The 23,259-nt window shown below is 42.4% G+C and overlaps 1 protein-coding gene across 2 annotated transcripts in view; it reads left to right on the top strand.

The window, feature by feature from the left end:
• The first annotated feature begins 2,323 nt into the window (after window positions 1-2,323).
• Window positions 2,324-23,259, top strand: part of ZPLD1 (zona pellucida like domain containing 1) — a 111,184-nt gene continuing 90,248 nt past the window's right edge. Inside the window, exon 1 of one of the 2 annotated variants that reach the window (XM_072352252.1) lies at window positions 2,324-2,574. The gene's annotated coding sequence lies outside the window, so the exon portion shown is untranslated. The remainder of the gene's footprint in view (window positions 2,575-23,259) is intronic. The other variant, XM_072352259.1, reaches the window with a different exon arrangement.

Consider the following 23,259-nt stretch of genomic DNA (forward strand, 5'->3'; position numbering starts at 1 on the left):
AGGCACCTCTTTTTCCTACATCACGCTGAGCATTGGAGCCAAGGAAGAGTTCAGCAGGTAGCAGTGGCACCCCACAGCTGCCCACTGGGCTGAGCCCTGCTTCCCAGCTGTGCTTGGCAGAGGACATGACGATCAGCATGTGCCATTGGCCTGGAGGGGACTGAGCCAGCAGCTTGGAAACACCCTTTTATTTTACCCTGCAGTAGGAGCTGTCAGCACTGTGGAGAAATTAAATGAAAACAAACTTTGACCACCGTGTCACTGGTGTCGAAAATAAACAGGGATGTGGGAGTGGCAATCCTGCTGTATTTTTTTCTGCAGCGTCCTCCAGCCACAGCTGGGATTAAGGCATTAGCTCTGCTCCTGCTGAGCTGATTCTTTACCCTGGGACACTGGCAAAGCACTGCATAGAACATATGGACAGTGCTACAAGTACAGGATAATAGTAGCAGGGTCCACCAGTCTTGCTGTGTACAGTGCTGTTGAACAGGTTGGAAGGCACCTTATAGATCATAAAGTTCCAACCTCCCTGTCACAAAAGCAGAGTTACCAATGCTATATCAGACTGCCCATGGCCCCATCCAACCTGGCCTTGAATGCATCCAGTGATGGGGCATCCACAGCTTCTCTGGGCAGCCAGTGCCTCACCACTGAGAAGAGCTCCCTTTGTTATGGCTTTTCATAAAAGACTGGAAAAACATCAGGAGAATATTCTAATGGTGCCAAAGTAGTGTCATGTGTTGGCTGATTGATTCTCCTAGAAAGAATATGGTAAAAAAATAAGCAGTTCAGACAAATAAACATTTGAGGGCTGTACAGCAACTGTAAGTGGGCAGCACTCTCCTCCAGTTTGTGCCTGGGAATGCAGACAAGACCCGACAGGGAGCTTCTGCTGCTGTGTTTCTAATGACTGCAGCAGTGTTTGAGCTGAACTGAAGAAATTCACGCTGGAAGTGAGGTTGAAGTGTGCTTGTTTCATTGGTAACTTTTGTCTGCTTCCCATTCCCAAAGTAGCACCAAAACTGAGATTTGAGTGGATTTAGCAGTCCTGTGCCTCACTTATGCTTCTGTGCTTGTACTCATTACTATTCCATTTCAAGCTGACTCACAGCTCCTAAACAACCAGTGCATTGTGGGCTTGGTTGTTTTTTTTTCTCACATCCTTCTACCCATGCCTAGGATTTCCCAGAATTAGTGTGGGAGCACAGCTGGCCTCTCAGTATTATAGTTCTTGGTGCGGTTTTCCTGCAAACACACTATTCTTATAAAGATTTCTGGGTTCGTTTCTTGCAGCTTGTATACACTTTCTCACTTATGTCTGTGTTAGTTTTGGGCTTTGTCAGCAATGAGTGTGTAACTCAGCATGCTGCCATAATCCAGTAGTCCTAACACCAACACACGTGCAAATTCAGTTTATCTTCTACTGATTTGAACGTATGCGTATTTGAGATTGACTTGAACGTATGTGTTTTTACATGGTCAGGCTTCACTTCAGAGATAGAAATGTTTTGAAGCACTTCTAAGCACCAGGAGCTTAATTTCTTTTTAATGAGAGTCCAGATTTTCTTAATTGCATTATACTTGGCGGTGCTAACAAAAATAGTAAAAATCACGAGACCTTTGATACTTGCCAGAAGCATATGAGAATCAGTGGGTAATTATTTATGTGCATTATTATCCAACTCAGCTTTCAGGTGTGGCTGGCTATTAATGCTTTCCAGTTAGTGGACATGAGCTTTAGTCACGAGTACCTTTGTTTTCTACATCTGATATGACACTCAGTGCCTGGAAGCCCTGTTTATTTCTTAAGAAAGATATAAAAACTACTTCGTCACAGCTGACTGTTTCAGTATTTATCATCACAATGTTAATCCCTGTCAGTTCAATAAGTGTGCTTGTGGGAGAGCACGTGTCCTTGGCTAATTGCTGCTTGCAAACTTCCCCAAGCCACACTGATAACTCCAACCATTAATTCAAAGCCCCAGTTATGCGAGAAGACAGGAGTAGAAGTTAATCATGGACTAGAAGGCTTGGGTGTTATTTGGGTTATAAATGTGTAATATCAAAAAACATGTTATCTACTTCCTTAGAGCTGAATTCTGCTTCTGTTGCAGTCAGTGGACCTAGAAATGTTGATCCCAGGAAAACAGGATACAGCTTGAGGTGGCTGACTCACCTCCTGCTAAGATCCAAGGAACAGCCTCTGATTTTAGAGAAAACAGCATTATCTTGAAAGACATATGAGGCTAAGCATTTCTGGGGTCTCTTTCCTCTTACTGCACTCTTATGTCTGTTTGCTAATAAGTCTCTAGGAAACTTTGTTGTTTCTTTAGAAGTGGGACAATGGGTGCCAAGGGGGCCAGCTGTACTTCATCAAGAGAAGGAGGCAGCAGGGATGGGAAAATAATCTCTGAATGAGACTCATCTGGGCTCTGAAGCCCTTCCCATGTAAGGACCTGGAAAGGAGGTACCCTATTTTCACTCTTTTGTCTCGAGGAGCAGAAGAGAGCCAGGAAGGTGTGATGTCTCCTTGGGCGTAAAGGCAGGAAGTGACAAAAACAATAACACCAAAAGGTATTAAAAGGTTTTTCCTTGTTTCTTCAAGTATTCTCCAGAAAACAAATGCCTTCTTTTGTGCTGTTCCTTTGTTTATTGATGCACGTGATAATTCAGGGAGGTTATGTTTAATTTTTCCTGTGTCTTTGGAGATTGTTTGTGCTAACTTAACTACAGTTTCTTTAATGTCCTTGTTTTCTTTAAGACATCTGTGAAGTAGTAAGTGAATTTATATCAATGTTGCCTCTAGAAAAAATATTTGCTAATTAATTTGAGGTGCATCTGCTGTTTGCCTATTCCTGCTAAACTGGCAGTAGCTATGAACAGAGATAACTGCTATCGCTAGGCAATTACGATTTTATTTCCTGACAAGAAGTCCTGTTTTGAGATGTGTTTGGAGCCTGGGATTTTTTTTTTTTTTTTTCTCTGTGGAAAAGAGGATGCTTTTCAAAACAATTTAATGTGTGATGTGATCCTAAGGAATGGTTAAGCTCAGAGAGGTGGTGGATGTCCCATTCCTGGAGACATCCAAAGTCAGGCTAGATGGGGCTCTGAGCAACATGATCTAGCTGTAGGTGTCCCTGTTTGTTGCAGGGAGTTGGGCCAGGTGGCCTTTGAAAACTCCTTCCAACTCAAATAATTCTATTCCATGAAGGCAGTGCATCTCTGTAGTTGTGGTTCCAGGCAGCGTGTTGCACTGTTCATCCTGCATGAATGGAGCTAATTCCCCCAAATCCCTTTGACTTTCAGGTTTGCTAGGCCTACCAAACTCCAAGTGTGTCTCTCAGGTCTTGGAACTGACTATCCGTAGGAGATAAACTTGTTTACTGAATGTCATTTGGCTTACAGCTATGAGGAAACTCTGTGCCTCTTTTGTGAACAGATGGTGATTGATTTGGCTTCTATCTACCCTTTCACCCAATACATGCAGCCTCAGTATGTAGGATTTGTGACAGTGTAAGAAAGCAACTTTTGGTGCCTGATCTTACAGAGGTTCCTGCTCCTTCCCCTCTCCCAGGTACTCTCCTTCCCTTCCCAGTGTAAGCTCTTCTGCTGCTGTTTTCTTGCCCGAGGCTTTGTGCATTATCCTATGAATACGATCTCAGTCTAAAATCCAAACCAAGGCATAAACACAACAGAAAGTAGCAGAGCTGTTTATTTTGCTTGCGTTTTCTGTTTCTGAAGAAATTACCACTGTGTTTAGCACTTTGTTTAAATTGCTGAGGTGTTCCCATGTCTTTGAAGGGTTACTCTGCACTTGCTTGTGGCATGCTTCTCCTAATCACCTCTGTTTATTGCTGACACATACTTGGCTTGTTTCACCTGTCTGTGATCCTGGAGATGGGGGCAGGAGAAGGAAGCATGCAGATTTCCCAACCTGGGACCAGAGGTAGCAGTGCAGGGCTGTGTGCGGCAGTGATGCACATAGGTGGGCTAATGGGTTGAGGGGAGGAGGAAGGCTAACAACAACTGCACTCCTGTTAAATCCCTTTTTGGAAGAAACAAGATCTGGATGTGCGTGTGAACTGCTGTCTGGTAGTCCATGATGCTTTGGTCTGAGGTGCACTGGTGCACCGTGCCAGTGTTGGAAATGATGTTCATCCTATGGTGGGCTCCTGATGCCAGCATGAGCGAGTTGGCTTTGTTCTTCTGGAGGCTTCTCATTTTCTGTCCTCCCTTTCTTTCTACCTTCATGGAGACCAGGGTGGAAGCTGTTTGCACCATTCCCAACCGATACTCATGAAACAGCTGTCCTGGTGCAGACAGGAGCCCTTGAGGAGCTGGGGCAAGCCTGAGGCACTGAAATGAGAACGTGTGTTGTTGCAACACCTCTTACACTGCTGTGGTTTCTGTTCTCGCACTCCTCCCATCCTCTCTGACTAATGCTGTAGGAACGTGACAAGCCAAACTCTGTGGGTTATTGTTTAAATTTCTTCCCTTGACTCTTTGAAAATAAGAAGCTAAAAAGAGGCACACAACATTCTGGCCTCCAAAGTAAGGTAGTACTGTGCTGCTGGAGGATTTTGAAAAGTGAGTCATGGTCTGGGTTTGTTAGAGGAAACTCCTTACCTGAGAGTGAGTGCTCAGCTCCTTTGACCTTGTGTCCCCCTACAATATATTCAGGAAAACAGCAAAAAACACTGTTTGCTCCCAAAAGCTTCACCTGTGAATTTAAGGTGTCCTGTTCAAGAGGATGGGAAAATAAAAACAAACAACTGCGTCGTTCATGATGCTAAAAACAAAAGTACAAATAATGCAGTGGTGGAAGCTCTCTTGAGGGAGATGGTGGTGAGAAGAGAATTGCCAGTCACATGCTGTGCTCAACTTTGTGGTGATAGCTTTCAAAATTACTCTAGTGTTAGCCTTGCTTGTTACTAAGCTTTCAGAGAGACAACAAAAAATGCTACTGTGGGCTTTCGTCCTGCTGATCAAAGATGAAGTCAAGTGAAGGCTGGGATTTCAAGCTCCGAAATGCATTTTTATGCTTCAGTAATCCCTTCTACTTTAAATATTTGTCTTCTGTAGCTTTGCTGGAATCTTTTTTTGCCTCATTCAACATAATCATTGAAGTGATGATGCCAAATTAATTGTGGTTCTGTAACTTGCAGCAGATTTTGTTCCCAAATGCGGTGCTGTGCCAGCACTGCAGAAAAGCTGTTTGCACACTGCAGGGTTGGAATTTCTTCACTGTCTTTTTCCTCAGGTTCGTTGTTGTTTTTAATGAACAGCACAAGTTGGGATGCTTTCTAAAACTAATAAGAGTAATTGTGATTGTATGGTTTCCGACTCAAGAGGGTAAAGGCTAAAAACCTGCCACTGAATGGAGCTGTTAATTAACAACTATTTATCGAGCTATTCCCAGTCTTAATCTATCATAACTTTCAGTAAATCATCCTTGCTGATTACATACATGCCCACTGTGTAACCATGCTGTATTCACAGGCGAACAACCGCAAGAACTCAGCAACTACACATTAGTAGGGCATGCTCACAATCTGGATCAGATCAGAAAACATTTTCAGCCAAATGAATGCATGATATTTTATTAAAAACAGAGGGTCTGAGTGTAGTGCTGCGGTTGGGTGGCTGAAGGGCATCTCTCTCGTTGGGTCAGGAATCAACTGCATGCCTGGGAATGCTTCTTGCCTCTCCCTGTGAAGCAGTATAGTCTGTAGCTGAGCTGAAGGTTGGGGTGAGGGCTGAAGAGCTGTTGCTGTGCTGGATCAACTAGAAAAAACTGTGCTGGGCAGGTTGGGAACCCTCCTGTGAAACCCCAGGAGTGTCACAGTTGTGGCCATTTGTCTGTTCTTATTTTGAAACAGTGCCATGCAGTTTGAACAAGACTGGGCCCGAGAGTGATTTGGAGAGAGTCTGCTTCCCTACTAGCTTTCACACTTTAATATATATCCACCCTTCATAAGGCATTACAGGTGCTTGTGTTCCCCAGGAGGGGGAACAAGAAGGGAGAAGGACAATTACAGAAGGTGAGCATGGAGTCAGAAAGGTGAAGACAAAATTGTAGGAACAAGTCCTGTTCACCCTCTGGTAACTTAAACATTTGTTTTGTGCAAGAGTGAGCCCACAGTGCATGGGTTTAGACTTAGCCTTATTTTAATAATCATAGTATCATAGTATCGTGCGATAATAAATACAGTTTCAGTATGAGAGGCCAAAACATCATTACAAATTGCTGCTAATTAGATAGTGGCTGTTTTATGAGACTTCTGATCTCAGGTAGGATCCTTCAGGAGGCAGTTCTCCCTATGTTGCTGATCACCCCTATTCCTCCCATCCTCGTGGTGATTTGCCTTCACTAATAACCTCATCACCTGCCTGTGAGGCATCATCTTCACCTTAAGGATTAGGAGCTAAAATGCAGCAGATGACTTGCCCAAGGTCATGGAGGAAATTGGTGCCTGAGCCAAAAACCTCAAAACGAGTATTTCTGAGTTGTGACTGATATTGTGGTACCAGCTTTGGTTTGGTTATGGTTGGGTTCAGAAGGAAAGAGTTAAATGGAGGGTTGGGGGAGTGGAAATTTGTATTGATATTTTTTTGAGAAATAGTACTGATTCTGACTGACTGTGATTCAAGTGTTTCCTCCACGCTCTGACCCTTCATATCTCCCCAGCTATCAACAAAGGGAAAGAGCCTTTTTCACTGTGCTTGCTTTGCCACGTTCCCCATGTACAGACTTTCAGGTTCACAAAGCCTTTATATCTCCTGCTTTCTGGGGTTTTTCTGTCTTTTTCTTCCTTTCAGAGGTGCTTCTCCTTTTAGTGTTGCTGAAGTGTAGGTGTTGGAAGGAGTGGAAGCCAGCTAGGATGTGAGTGGCAAGGAGTTAAGTAATGCTCTGCCAGCACTGCTTCCCGTAACTGCCGCCTGCTCTGCCCTGCCAGGAACAGCCTGTTGGATGGCAAAGTTCTGAGAGACACAGCAGCCCAGGCTGGCCATCTATTGACCTGCACGGGGTTGCAGGAGAAAGCTTGTGTGCGTGCATGTGTTTTTCAAGGGAACTTATTAATTACGTATAATAATATCTAATTAAGTAATAGGTGGCTGGGAGCTATGGGTGCCTGATGAAGCATGTGCAAGAGGTTGAGGGTGCTGCTGTGTGTGGGATGCACTCAGGAGGCGACCCCACAGGGTGAGCTCTGCAGGGGCCTGTGGAGCTGCTTGCCCCAGAGCATGGTTCTGGTGACCCAGTCAGCCTGCCTTGCCCCTTGTATATGCTTCAGTGTGTGTGTGTGTATATATATATATATATATACACACACATACGTGTGTGTGTGTGTATATATATATATATATACACACATACGTGTGTGTGTGTATATATATACATACATATATGACTTCCCCCCCTCCCCCCCATGCTTCTTTTACACCTCCATCTTATTTATTCTGAATCCAGCAGAGGTGAGTGACAAGGGGTACCTGTGGTAGAGCTGAGGATTTCTTTTAATGCCCAATGTGAATCATCTACTGGTTGAAGCTTCAGAGCAATCTGAGCAGGCTAAGCCCACTTTCTGATGTCCCCAGGATTAGAAACTTCCTCTGATATTCAGTAATAGGTTAAAAAGAAAAGTGAATGTAACTCTAAATGTATGTTCTTAAGAACAAGTTCAACTCCTTTTCCTTCCCCTCTTGCCTTGTAGCATTGTTTAAAACTTCCCAGACAAATGGTCTCCCAAATGAGATGCATTTCTATGTTCATCAACATGTAATTTTTACATCCCTATGTACTCTGATTAGTCACCTCAATACCCATAGGCAATGTGGTCTAACAGCCATGAGGGATGGGTTCTCCTAAGTTATTTAGGCAGGGTATTTTTCCATTTCAGGTGAAAAAAGTGTTTCATTAAGCCCTGCTTCCAGCCTTTCTCTTTAGCTGGTCAAGGAAGCAAAACCAAAGAGCTTATTTCTCCACTGCTTATTCTCCTTCAGTTCGTGAATTTGCCTGTGTCTCCTCCTTGTCACAATGTCAGGAAAGCCTGGTGCTCTGAAGGTGACTGATCAAAGCTTGTTGGACATACTGATATTTAGATATATTTTGAAGTCTTCCACCAAAAAAGAATGTGACTCAAGAAGTTTCATTTGCCCAGGGATGCCTTTCTTTATCTCATGTTTCTGCTGTGTTTTAGTTTATCTTCAAGAGGAGCTGAAAATCTGTTGTTAGCAGAAATTAGATGATAAAAAACATCAGCATAGGCTGGCTGAAAGAGGATGACAGAGGCAAGTGGGTCATCCATAATCAGAGCAGAGAGGAGGTCTGCCTGATCTGTGCCAGTGTCTTCCATGGCCAGACAATAAAGCCATAATTTTTACCACTGTCTTTTCTGTACTTGCAGTAAGGAATTCAGGTGCTCTCCTTCCATTTTTCATTAAACACACTATGATGTATTCATGTTGTTTAACTCTCCTCTGACCTAAGTTGCTGTATAGATACCATCCTCTGATGTTTTTCCTTGAATTAGTATGGAAATTGAAGCACAAATGTGGGTTGTTTTCTTTTTCCTCAGAAGTGTACTTTTTTAATTCACACACACTGTTTAAATAATACTTTAACTATCATTAAAAGACATTTGTATACAGAAGTGTAACTATGGAAGAAGTTTGCAGCAAAGTAAAAGCTTGTTCATGGACTGATCTGTTGTGGTCAGTAGCATTTTAATCTATGGCAGCATTGCAATGATTGCTCTCTTTTTTTTCCATGAGCCGGGTTCTTTACAAGGCCTTGCCATGCTGTGTTTGTGTATGTGCTTTGCATGCTGTAACTCGGCTTTTGGAAACTGGTGTTCTCGGTTCTTGGGGGTGTACAATGTGGCCACTTGCACAGAGCTAATGTAAAGTGTGCATGATTGCTTATGAGGTACTTCTGTCTCATGCTTTTCTAGGGAGTGGGGTCTTTCCACAAAACTGAGAGCATGGTTAGGAGGAAGAAGGGACAGATGTGGAAGGGCTTGGCTTAGGTAGGTTCTTGGAGCTCCCTCTTCTGCTTGTACAGACATAAGCTACCATGCTCTTAAAGATGACAGGGATTCAATCTGGGCCCTTGGTGTCTTAGCTAGTCTTGCATTTAGCACATGAATGAAGGAGCCTTGTGGAGATAATCTCTGAAGTGATACCATGATTTTAAACATCTGTTTCCCCAGTTGGGGTTGAATGCATAGGCATCTTGTCTTCTACTGCTTGAAACCAAGGAGGAACAAAGCTTACCAGAGTTCATCCTTATACAGATACTAAACATGGTCGCTATGTAGCATTTGGAGTATCACAAGCCTTCATTTTTGCTGACTGCTATCAAACAGCTTGTACCAGTAAAAAACAAACAAACAAAAAAACCAAAAAAACAGAAAAAAAAACAAGAATGTGTTGCTCTTCTTGAACTGCTTTTTAAAATTTGATCCATTAAAAAAAGAATTAACATCTTTGGTAACGAAGACATATTCCTCAGAGCAGCTCATTGGAAGGAGCGGGGCAAAGTATTTGACACACACGAGAAATGACTTACACTTCTGTTTCAAAAACCATACAAATCTGCAGTTCTAAAGCTGCAGAAAGAGCTCCACTCACTGGTGGGATATGTTTCTGGGCTTACCAGCATGGTGATTGGTCCTGAGCTAAAAAGATCTCAAACAGAGCAACAATTCCAAATAATAATGTAACTGCCCCACTGGGAAATCCAGTGTTCAGTGTAGGGCCACTTTTTTCCTCGCGAAGCCAACTCAAAATTATTTAATGTTTTTTAGCTTTATACAAGGAAGTTACCATATGCTCTGAGTTAGAGGAAGTGTATTTTTATGCAAGTGGAATAGATCTAGAGTCTGTTCAGAAGTTTGTCTGGTTCCTTAAGTATGGGTGGTTGTTGCACAAGATTGCATGGGAAGCATGTGGCTTGGTTCCCGCTATGATATAAAGAGGAGAAAAAATCCATTTTTGACCAATGTTTTTCCCTTTTCCTGACACAGACAGCACTTCTGCTTCCTGTTATGCTCTCTGCCTAGAGCAAGCCTCTCTACAAATGGCCTGGCAGTGGGCCATGCAGCTGTCTGCTCGCAGCTGCTTGGTGTGGGGATCTCTCTTGTGGTGCTGGAACTGCTGGTATTGTGATTTTGTTCCAATTGGCACCAATTAACACTTTAAAAGTGAATGTAGTGATGGCTTGGAGGCTCTTGTGACAGCAAAATGTAGGTTTATCATGGCTGCGTTGTTCAGAGCTAGATCACAGTTCACAAATTGCTGTGTGTCCTACATCCAATGCAGGACCAGGCCTGCAGAGTTAGAGGCATGATGGGGCCAGGCACACGGAGATGTCTTGTCTGGCTTTGCATGAGTCAGTGCTGGCAGTGGAAGCACTGCCATGGCATCAGTGTGGCAATGCCATGGTGTAGGTCTGCACATGTGAAGTTGGATGGCTTTCAAATCCAAGTGAGGCATAAGCTGTATGTATCCTTGAGGCTGTCTTGGCTTGATGGTCTTTGTGTTGCTTGTGAGTAGTGACAAGACAGTTTCTGGAAACAAAAAATGCTTTGTGCCCACGCAAAATGATTCCAACTTGATGTGTTACCATTGGTATAATGCCTGGGCTCACTCAACTGACACTGACTGTGGAAAATGGCCTTAGTTGTCTCCATCACTCTGGCTTGACAGCTGCCTGGCTAGTGGGGATGGGGAGAAGGGGGTGTATGACCACATGGTGAACATACAAAGGCTGCTCTGAAAGTAATGCTTCCTGTTTCATTATGTTGGCCCGCAACATTAAAGGTGGCTGTTGGTGGTGTGGCAGTAGAGGTTGAACCTTCCCAACAATATTCTCTTATGTCTTATTGCCATGTGACAGATGGCAGCAGGGGGCAGCCTGAAAAAATGGTGTCTGACATGGGAGTGCATATAAAGCAGAAGTGTCATTGAATTCCTCCATGTAGAATAAATGGCACTCACTGACACTCATCAGTGCTTGCTGAATGTTGCAAACAGTGAATGTGGGCACACTGAGGCAGTGGGTGGTGCGTCTCAGCAGTGGCAACCATGCATCACCTCTGCTGGTGCATATTTTTTACAAGCGTAGCATGCAGGCTCTTGTTCATCTCTGATGAAAATCCATAGCTAATGGTATTACGTATGTTGAGAAACAGTGTTTTATAGCTGAGAATTTGCTTTATTAAATAGTGCTATTGTGATCTTTGTATCAGTTGTAGTCTCCCTGGAGATAAATAGGACGGTTGTTAGATTTAGGGTAGCATGGTTAGGTTGTGGTTGGACTTTGATCTTTAAGGTTTTTTCCAACCTGAGCAATTCAATGATTCTATGTCATGAATTTAAATTTGTTGGGTTTACTACCAGTCCTAAGAACTGATTCCTGGCAGAGTAATCAGTACTGTCTTTAATTGTCTTGAATGTTGTCAATGTATTAGTCTCTGAACAGATGTTAGTGTGCGCCATACAAAAAATTCTTTGATGCTAATTGAAGGTGCTGAGGGACCTAAGAATACAAATCAATGTGTGCTTACTCAACCATGGTTATAATATTATTTGACTGCAGTCCTGGAGTGAATAAACCCACTTCTCTGTGGCACATGATCTTGTCAGGACAGGTAGCTCTAGTCTGAGCAGAAGGCGTGCTGTGTGTGTGGCTGTGTTACCTGGCTTATGGTAGGAGTGCAACTTGTGCTGCTGAGTTGTGACCTGGATGCATCTGGAAAAGATGAGTCTCTTAAGCCTTGAGACTTGTGTAACTTGTATCTGTTTAAAAATTCCCCCTTCCATGTGCACATTGGCTCAGCTGAAGGTCAGGACTGGCAACTCTTCTTTCCATGCAAGTATCTCTTTTAATGTCAGGGTGAGCGCTTCTGAAGAGTTGTACTGGCTTGTTAGGCTCTGTGCTCTCTGGGGAATGGCCATAAACAGGTACCCTGATGGGAGGAGAAGAGTGAGGCAAGTATGTGTGTGATGCTGTTCCTAGTATCCTTGTAAAGAGTAGTCTGTAATAACCTGATGTACTGAAAGTCACCCAGGAATTTCTGTTGTGTATATATTAAGGGTTTTTATGATCTTATGCTCACGTGGTTTTACTGTCCTCTCTAAATGCACAGGAAACTCCCCATGAGTCAAGGTTCTAAAACAGCAAATAACTTCTGTGAGCAATATTGTGTTTCCAAATTCCCTTCTCTAAAGCTTTTGTGAGACTCAACCACTGAAGTTGGGCTGGATGTGAGGGACAGGGCCCAGCTCCTGGCTCTCACACAGGGTGGTTGCCAGCTTCATGACAGCTCAGTCTAGTCTGTAGATGCTTTGCAGATGGTGCTGCTGCTGCTGCTTGGCAGTATGGATCTGAGACCTCACTGTGCTAAGCGACATGCAAACAAATTCTTGTTCCAGTTCCTGGTAGCCTGCGAGCTAAATGATTATTGATCTGAACTCACACAGGAATCCAGACAGGCATATCCACGTAGCTCTGGCCTTATTCGTACAGGTTTGTCAAGTCCCTTGTGAAAGAAAAGTAGTTTCTGCAGACTCTGCAGATCAGCTTTGGTGGATGATATTTTATCAGTTATCTTTGACAAGAAACTGAAACGGTCACTACTCTCTTCCAGTGCCATTGTTGTCACAAATTACAAACAGTAGCCAATCTGCCACATAGCAGTATGAAAACATGTCCATTTCACAAATGCTTGTGTATAATGGATGATACGTGCTTACCACAGCCTTAAAGCATGCAGCTATCTGGACCAGAATAATTGTTAGAAAAAACAAATCGGTTCAATTTCAGTGCTGTTGAGAGCCATAGTGTAGTCAAGATGTAAATGCTTGAAATAATTTATGAAGTGGCATAGATGAGAAGTCTGTTGCAAATTTTTTTTAGCCTCCATTTGAAGTAAGAGCGAATCCTTTATTGCTTAAGATCTGCATTTCTTCGGCTTGAGGACTTTTATCTGGTATCCAAGGGAAAATGAGGATTCTACATCTATTTCCTTTCTGAAGGAATAGATTGGTGAATTAATAGAAAAGCGGAAGTTAAGAGATGTATCTGCTACAACTGTTGGGGTTAGTTAATGTGGTGATTAATGTTTCCTGAAATTTCCTGTGCTATTGACACGTGTTTCTGAGTTTTTTAGAAAAAGTAAAGTTTCATATGAAGCGTAACTGAACTTTAATTCCTACAAATAACAGGATTGTTGTCACTGTTAATCAAAATTCCTTTTTCTTCTCCTTTTTTTTTTTTCATAAAAAGCATACAACTTTTCCAAGACATTCAAATTAAGATATGCTTTCTGCTTTGTTACACAGATAACGAGCATGTTGACACTTGTGTTATGTGCTCTCTTAGTTCTGATGCAAAACCTCTTTCTTTTTAGTATGTGCAACTTCCCAACATCCTTTGCAATACTGAATCTTAGACAATAGACTTCAAATGATTGTAGTACTCTTGACAGACGCCTGAATTATAAACCTTCTTTAGACTTTTTATCTGGAGCAGGATCATCCAGCCTTGTTGAGAAAGTCCATCCTCCCTCTGGTTAAAAGACAAAATTGTTTCAAAATGTAAGGGAGTACTGTTGGGAATAAATAAATAATAAAATAGGAGGTGTTACTTTCAGATCACCCCTTGTATATTGCTACAATCCCCTGCATGGAGATTCCATCTAACTTTGCTGAAGAATGTTCAGAGAGGAATATAGGTTCTTGTGTAATAGCAGTACATTGTGGTGGGTACCTTGTCAGATGTGGGTGTTGTATATTTGTCCTTCAAATAGCAATGAAGTACCACTGGTCTTTGATTACTGACTTACCAGTGCTTCTTTCTTGTAAGAGCTGGTGTGGTGTGGTACTTCTGATCTGTTTCAGTATGTCGTGGCAAAGAATGAAGTCAGATGAAGCAGGACCCTCTGGAGGGTTGTGGGCAAAGAGGCAAATGCATCTGTATGGAGCTGAGTGACAGCTCAGACCCTGAAGGGAGGCTTTACTTTAATAACACTGTGTAGCTCATCTGTCAGTCTGTGAGTGTCTTGAATACACTCGTACAAAAATGCGATGGAACCCTTTCACCTGGAAATCGTGTACGTACAAGTGTGGGCATAGAGCACAAAATGCCTTTGTAAGAACTTTCTTAAAGTGTTATCCAGTACTTTAAAGACGGGAGCAATCATTTTGTATCTGAAGCATCTTTTTGACACTTAAGAAAAAGATGGGGTGCTGTGTTCACAAATCTTCTCAATCTCCCCCCTGACTGGAAGCATTCAGAGTTGATGCTGGAAGATTTAGCTCTCCTTGAAGCTGTCGAGACTGTGGTGATTCAGCCAGTGGGCAGTTTGTTACACAGAGATGGCTGTTTCCTGAAAAACCACGTGCTGTTACGTCTGCTGGAGTCAAAAGCCCGCAGATCACGCTTTCCACTTGGCTTTTCTAAATGTTTTGAGCATGGCTGGAGGTCTTCCTGATGCTGTTCTGTCAGTGCTTTCTTGTTGTTGTTTTTCTTTATCATTCCCAAGATTGAAGAATTGTGTGCACATACCACAGATGACAGAACACCTCATGGATACTGGTGTCTCTGATGTGCTTCATAGAGATTTCTTGTTTCAAAACTACTGGGTTTGGGGAAATATTCTGGGAAAGACTGTTTAAGGGTGTTTATTGCTCTAAATCTTCTTACCCCTCCTTGTGATCCTGATCAAAATTTGCAATAGCCTGCAGTAATACACTGAATGCGAATTCAGAACTATCACTACCCTAAAATCAAATATAAGTGGTAAAGTGACAATGCTGTGGGAATTCCTTGTGTGTAAAGAGAATCAGCCTGTGCTTTCTGCTTTTATGTAAAGAAGAAAGGAGGAACTAACTTTGGTATGGGTAGGAACTGCAAGACTTGGTAAGATGATGATCTGCTAAGCATAGACTCAGTGAGATTCTGTAGCACTTGAAAGGGTAAAAGGAGGACTTCATGCTCTTTGAGGGGTGAACTATGTGAGCTGCAAAAAGGCTGGATGAGAAGGATGAAGCAGAATTAGAATGAGAGGGTGGATGTGTGGGTATTATAGAAACCTGACAAGAATAGGGAAAAAGCAATCTGCTAATACTTCAGTTTAGACTAAAGAGCTTTCTCTTGATTCCCAGACAATGCTGGCATCATGTGGCCACTTTATTTAGCTTGCCTTGTATTAAAATATTGGAAAAATACTTTCTCTCTGCATGGAAGCCCTCAAAACTCACAAATGCCAAAACAAACAAACAAAAACAACCCAGCTGTTTCACTTGTCTGGATGCTCTGGGATATTTCCATTTTATAGAAGACATGAGGAGTCTTAATGGAAGTTTTATTCTTTTCACTTTCTGACTAGACTTCACTTTGCCACAGTTTTCAGCCGTGCTTCAGGTTTGAGTCTAAATGAGAGGAGGAAATTGCCTCTTTCATAGCAAGCAGGCTGTGCTTGTAAGGAGAGGGAAGCAGCACTAGGGAACAGTGGGTTTGCAGAGAAACATGAGAAATGAAAGCAGCAGTTTGTAAAGAGGATGAGTGGGGACTGCAAGTCAGGAAGCCAAGCTCATATTGTAAAGAGCTGGAGAGTGAGAGATCCTGTAGTTGCTAAGAGATACCCACACAAGTAAGAAAAAATGGAGGCTGTAACGTTGCTTTTCATGGGTCCCTTGAGAAAGAGCAACTCTCTGTAGAAGATTTTAGTTAAACAGACTTGAGTGGCTTCTGGGCAGTAGAGAAGGAAGCTGCACGTTTCATTTCAAATTGAGCTGGTTAGTTTAATAGGTCAGGCTATAGAAAAGAAAATCAATTTAAATGTATTCTACTGGTATTTTGGAAGAATGGAAACATGGGTAGAGATACAATCTAGTATTAGTTGAAGTGGGATCTTGTTACACAGACTAGATTGACTCAAAGAATTTTGCAGAAATTCCCCTGAAGCTCAAGTAAATAAAGCCTAGGTAGTAGAGCTTTAATCAATGGCACTAATAGCTTATTAACCTCCATATGAAATAGCCTGCCAAGAATAAAAAGCAGAATCCATTTAGGAGATCTCCTCTTTGAAGATCTGTACGTTCAGGTAAAATAGAAAACTTGGCAAGAAACATAAAAAGCCAAAAAAACATACTTTTTTTCAGCTGTTTCAGTCTGAGAAACAGATGATACAGCATTCTGAAGTATGACAGAACATGTATAGCTACACACTTGGGTAAACTTACATTCATGCTTACAAGCATTTGTATGTATAGAAGTGCACGTAGTCACGCTTCTCTGCAGAGACAAATGCTTGGACATCTACACTGCACTGAACTTAGTAATTTAACTGTTTCTGCATCAAGCTGAAAATCCTTGACATGTTACTAGATGCTTTCTAAGTAATAATGAAGATTCAAGCGCAGTTTCCTGGGAAAGCTCCCTAACCTTTACAGCAGACTCAGCGAAATTAGACTGACTGAAGTTAGTACTGCAGACGATGAATGCAAATGCTCTGCTTTTCTATGGTACATTTTTCCCTTCGGCTTCTATCCATAAAAGGAAGAGACTTATTCTTTATATATGATTAAAGGGAAATATATATGTATACCTACTCTGTATATGATTTGCTAGACAACTTGTTTCTAAAGACTGCTTTTCCATGTTGATTCTCACAGGCATGCTGATAAAAAGAAAGAGAAAATAGTGTTCTGTTCTGTGTTTTTCCACTGGAATGTTAAGCAGGAGACTGCCTGCATCATTAAAGTTGTTGGGTTGCATGCACGTTGAACTACCCAATATCTAAAGAGCTCACTGGAGCAGAACTCACTGCCAAGCTGTTAAGTAGTTACTTATTTTCTTGAGTGTGTTGGAAGGGGGTTCATGGATAAAGAAGGAAAATGTGACAGTGACTGAGGAGAAGACTACAGGTCCTTAGCTTTGTTGGAGTTAGGGGAAAGGTGAGACTTAGTTAGAAGGTTACTTTTTCTTATGGTTATTACATCACCCTTTCGCTCTTATTTTTCTATGTAATTAATACTAGCAAGTAAAATCACTAAACGTGACAGCAAGGCATACTCTGTGCTCTCAGTCATAGAATGGTTTGGGTTGGAAAGGACCTCAAGGATCATCAAGTTCCAACCCCAGTGCCACAGGCAGGTCTGTTAGCCACTAGATCGAGTACTAGATCAGAGTCCCATCCAACCTAGCCTTAAACACCTCCCAGGATAAGGCATTCAGTGTTTCTCTGGGCAATCTGTTCCAGCACCTCACCACTCTCTCAGTAAAAAACTCCTCCCTGATATCCAATCTAAATCTCCTTTTCTTTAGTTTAAAACTATTATCCTGTGCCTTATCACTATCTACCTGTGTAAAATTTGATTTTCCTCATATTTATAACCTCCCTTTAAATACTGGAAGGTCATAATGAGATCTCCCCACAGCCTTCTCTTTTCCAAGCTGAACAAGCCCAGTTCCTTCAGACTACCTTCATAGGAGAGGTGTTCCAACCCTTGGATTATCTTTGTGGCTCTCCTCTGGGCCTTCTCCAAAAGCTCCACATCTTTCCTGTGTTAGAGCCTCAAACCTGAAAGCAGTACTCCAGCTGGGGCTTCACTGGGCAGAACAGAGGGGGACAATCAGCTCATTACTCTGATGGCCACCCCCCTCTTCTGAGTATCACAGGATACCACTGGACTTCCAGGCTGCAAGTGCACACTGCTGGCTCATGTTAAGTTTTTCATCAAACAGAGCTAAGGTTTTTCTCAGAAGGGCTACTTTTGAGGAGTTCTCTCAGTCTGTATACATACCTGGGATTATCTCGACCCAAGTGCAAAACCTTGCACTTTGCTTTGTTGAAGCTCATTAGGTTCACAAGGGTCCATCCACCTTTCGAGGGGGGATATTCACTCTTTGGCCGGTCTCTTCTGACCTTAGTACCTGTATCCTTCTTGCTGTTACTAAAATCCCTTGCTAAGCTCAGTTCCATCTGTGCCTTGGTACACTAAAAAAGAAGAAGGTCTATCCCAAGTATTGTGGAATACTCTTGGGTAGGTTTTTTAATTAGAATAAGAGCTGACTGCTGGAAGATACTCCATAAAAACAATACAATAAAAAAAAACTACAATAGGTAGTGGGACTAAGTTGATTTTATATATATATATATGTGTGTGTGTGTGTGTGTGTGCGTGTGTGTATATTTTCCTTCTGCCTTCTTTTATCTAGGTCCAGGCTGCATTTTAGCTGTCTGTGGCCATGAAAGGGAAATGAGAGGTCTAAAGAACTTCATTTTGTTAAAAATAAATAAATACAAGCCTAGGGCAGTGGCCCTTCATACAGTTGCCTGGGCCAAGCATAGAGACATAACTGTCTCTCCCTGGGGTCAGGCACCAGCCAAGGACTTTTCCAGTTTGTTTTTTTGCTCACTTGGGATCTGTTCAAAAGCTGGAGTTAGTTCTGTAGCAAAGACAGACAGTAGGTACTGGGGGAAGAATGAGAACAGGACAGACTTACCACAGTGCATTCCTGATGTACTCTGCTTGAACAGACAAATGGACACACTGCTGCAACTGGGTCTAAGCTGTATATTTTCACGCTGTTGAAAGCTGTTTCCATAACTGATCACTGCGTGGGCTCCTGTCCTCTTGTGTCAGCAGATATGATTTCCCCTTCCCCCATTGCAGTGACTCTTGGCACTGGCATGTTGTCTGTGGTCTTGTATCTATTGCCTATCCATAGCACTGGCAGGTGAGGTCATTGTGGTGGGGTCACAGGCTCACCCAAATAAAGCTGGTTTCTGTGCATCTGACAAGACTCATTGCTTTCATGCTTTACAGTAGGTGCTTTGGGACTGGTAGCATAGAGCTGGCAGTCCTCTAAATATCCAAACAAGATGCTGAGCTAGAGTGCATTCCCAAAAAGAACAGGGAAGACAGCAACAATTTGGTCCTGCCAAGTATCTCTCAGTGTTTGATATGATTAAGATTCATTCCATTCCAGTGTATCTGAGAAGGCACATTTTACCTGCAGAACATGTGTCAGGGCTCTCTGGGGACTTCTGCTAAGGACAGTGAGTGGACAGGATGCCTGTGGGGTTTGCTGGGCTGTAGGAAGTGGAAGAGGGCAGGTTATGGCATGGGGTGGGATGGACAGCAGTGAGGGTCACCAAAGGTTTCCCTTGTAGCTCAGCTGGGCTCTCAGTCACCTAATCCAGGTGAGTATTAGTGATACCTTGTAATATGCAGAGCTGCCTCTGTTTTACATAATGTATGGATAAATAAATGCTGTCTCTAACAGGGAAGGATTTTTTTTTGTCTCTCAGGCAGTGCAAGGATACCAAGAGAGCCAAGTCTGGCCTCTAGTGGTTTGTTTTAATTGAGGTTTTTCAAATTAGCAAGAAAAAACACCATCAGGGGAAGTAGATTTTTTTTATTATTATTCATACAAGGACAAAGTAAGCATTAGATTGTAGTAGCTTTATTAATTTTTGTTTATTTCTGTAATTTGTAAAGCTTTGTTGCAGAGACTTTGATCCCACTGTGTATCTGAGATGCTCTCCTACAACTTGGGTCTCAGCTTTGTAGCTGTAGTACAGACTTATCTCACTTGGTTTATAGCAGGATCTGAAACAAACCCTCATCTATGAAATGCTGTGTACCCTGGAGAGCACCAGTACCCTGAAGTACAGCCAGACTTAATAACAGCAAGCAATGAGAGTGCTAACAATAAGCTTATGTATTTATCTGTGATCCTCAGTTTTAATCTTGAGTAGAATAAGTATCAAATGGGCAAGGTGGAACAAGTGGTGCTTTGTCTTACTTTTGGTTTCTGGGGGGTATGTGTGTGAATGCATCCTCATCTGTACTTGCCCACGACCTGTGAGGTTCTTATCTATCTTGAGATCACTGGAGAAAAGTTATTACTGGTGCTTGCTAAGTGCAAAATGTTCTTTGCATTAAGACGTTGCTGATTGGTGCTGACTCAGATGTGAGCAAGACATAAAACCGTACGAGTGCAAAGCCTGCCCATCATGTCCCTTACTCACAGGTTTTTCCCTCTGAGGCTTCTGGCTCTGCTTTGGCAGTGACTCAACTGCTTGTGACCGTGATCAACACAAATGACAGTCTGGCATATTAAGGAAAGCTGAAACTAGTCCTGATTTTAATTAGCTAAGCAGCTACTTTGTGAGTATCTGAGTTATCCCTGTAGCTGGGCCAGAGTAGTCTGAAGTAATTGGGAATAACAGCTTCCACAGAGTGTGCTCTTCTTTTTCCCAACCAGCTCCCTTTCAGGAGCTTGGTGGCTTGGGAGAGCCTTCCTTACCCCAGGATAGAGGAAAAACCTAGGAAACAAAGCACAGCTTAACTCACCTTCTGTGCATGTTGTGGTGACTTCACCTTGAGCGTGAATGGAACTCCAGGTTTCCTGCTTGCAGTGGATTCTCAGATGTGACTGTGCTCAACAACAGATGCCTGTAAGATCATTGTAAGATTGGTTAGGACACAAACGGGTTTTCAGAAGTACATAAAACACATTCAGTAACATTGATTCTTCTAAAACGTGCCTCTCAAGTATCACTCTTCAAGGCTTTTCACAAGGCCAGTTGATGATGATGATTATTCTTATTAGTAAGGATTTTTGTTTTTTTTCTTGGTCTGCATTAAAATGAACCCACTCCTTGTTAACGCAGCCTTGGAGGCAAGTGATGTGAGAATTCTTTGAGGTAGTAGAGAATATGAAAAAGCATAATGGCCACTTGTTATTTCTCATTGTTTTGGGATACAAGACTTTATTTTCTCTTCAGATTGAAGGACTCTCATCCCCGCTCTTTAAGTTATGGTGGGCTGAGTGCTGAAAAAGGATAACCATGAGTTTTGCCTGCTTAGTACATTAGAAACCACTTTAACATCAACATCTGCAGGCAGTTGTGTTTGTAATGAGACTGGGAAATGGTGATGTTTCAGGAGTCCCTGAAGAGCATGGTAGGCAAAAGCTGGTTTGGGTGAAACTACTTTCTCTTTATTCCAGCCACACACAAATACACACGCACAAATTCCCATCTGGTGCTTAGAGCTTAGGATATTGCCTGGGAAGAAGCAGGTTGTCTTAATGTGTGGAAAAAGCAATAGCTTTTGGATCAAATAAGTATTCAAATGGTATATAAAAAGTGATGGTAACTAGCAAACAGGGAAAACAGCCTCCCTGTCTGTGCTTCTTGATGGAGGGCTCACTGCATCTGCTTTGTGGTGAACAGACAATGTGCTCTCACTGCCTTTTGTTGCAGATGGATGCTCAGGAGGCAGGATGCAGTCAGCTTTGATGGTGTATGTGCATGATAACACCTATCAGTTTAGGGCTAGGGAAAGGATCTGTGTGAAGAAAATAAGGAGGCAGGATATAAGATAGGAAAGGAGACCCTTGCTTGAACAAGCAGTGTTTTCTATCATATCTGCTCTTCACAGGCATAAACTCAATTTCCAATTTATTCTGTAACAAGAAACTATTTAACTTTGAAGTCCTTTAACTGAATTAAGATTTGTTGCGTGTGCATTTTGTCTGCTACCTCAGACCCTTTTGTTTGTTCCCGTCTGGTATTCTGAATTCTGCAGTCGCTGATGCTTTGGGGAAAGGTAGAGAAACAAAATGAACATCTTAAAATGTAATGAATATATATAATATTATATATATATATATATTGTGGAGGGCTGTGTGTGAGAGAAACACTTTGCCTGTGAGGGTGATCTGCTTGTGCAGCGAAGCAAGAAATTTGATTATTGTTGTATTCTAACCTTTATTGTAGCTTGCGGAGCTGAAAATATTACTAATGTAAATAAAATGATCCAACCTTTCCTAAGTATAATTTGCAGATGCAGTGAATCTTCTGGGCTATGTTTCAGTGCAGTCCGTGCTTTGTTCTTTGCCCCACAGCTTGCTTTCTGTATGGCTGTGGGATGAGGGACTAACAAAGCCTTTGTCTTCTGACCCAGTGCCACATAGAACTGAACACATTACAAGGGTTTAGATTTGTGCTTTGTGTTAGTGCTCACTCTTTTTTTTTTTTTTTTTTTTTTTTTTTTTTTCTTCTAAAATATACAAAAAACCCTCAAAAACACAAACAAATTCCAAAATAACTCACTTGTGTGTCAGGTCAGAATCGTCCCTGTTTCCAAGGCAGGTAAGGAGCACATAGTGTGACTGCTGGCATGTTTTGGCACATACCTCCTGTCAAAGCAAGGCTTGACACTGGGCTGAGTCTTCTGGGTGCTGGCAAGAATGAACAAAAGCAGGCAGAGTCGCATCTGAGCCAGGCCCTGCAGATGGCAGCAGAAGAGCACGGAAGACAGAGCACAGTCTGCTCGGAGCAGGAGCATTCCCAGCCCTGACTCTGCTGGCAGACTGCGTGCTTTCTTTGCCAAGCCCTTCTGCGAAGCTGAAGGACAGGCAGTGAGTTCGTGCCTTCAAGCCGTGTGCGAAAAGTCCCGTGCTGGACTTCAACCCTTGGCACGCATATGGCAAAACAAAGGACAACAACAAAAACCCAAGAAGCAAATATAGCAACAAAGTAACAGGAAAAAAATATATATATAACAAAACCTAACCACCTGTGCTGGAAGAAAGAAGTGCTCAAGATAAGGGAAAATACCTTCACTGCAAAGTATATGCTAATGTGTTTTATTAGTGTGGGAGGTTCAGGTTGGATATTAAGAAAGACTTTTTTCTGAAGAGTGGTGAGCTACTGGAATGAGCTGCCCAGGGAGGTGATGGACTCATAATCCTGGAGGTATTCAAGACCTGTGTAGACATGGCACTGAGGGACATGGTTAGTGGGCATAGTGGGGATGGGTTTGTGGTTGGACTAGATGATCTTAGTGGTCTTTTCTAACCTTAATGATTCTATGATTTTTAGGTGATGTACTCTCGGAGTGTTCTGTTATTGTCCTACTGTGTAAATACTGGCAAAGGAGCTTGAGCAGAAGGTTGTTTCCAATGAGGGGGTTATAACTATTGCTAAGATGAACAACCTTGTCAGCCTGAGCCAAGGGGTGCTTTCTCAAAAGCAGGGCTGTTTGGGTGATGTGTACTGGGGAAAAAAATACCTACTTGAAAATTTGCTCTAAGCTCATAGTTATTACTTGCTTCCTTGAGACATGAGTTCAGAAGCCTTCACACAGAAAATGGAGTTGAAGTAGTCACTCCATGCTGAGTACCAGGAGCTGCTGTTGCTCAACCTAAAAAGTGTATTGCAAGAGCTGTAT

This window comes from Excalfactoria chinensis, chromosome 1 (assembly GCF_039878825.1).
Source record: "Excalfactoria chinensis isolate bCotChi1 chromosome 1, bCotChi1.hap2, whole genome shotgun sequence".
NCBI lineage: Eukaryota > Metazoa > Chordata > Aves > Galliformes > Phasianidae > Excalfactoria > Excalfactoria chinensis.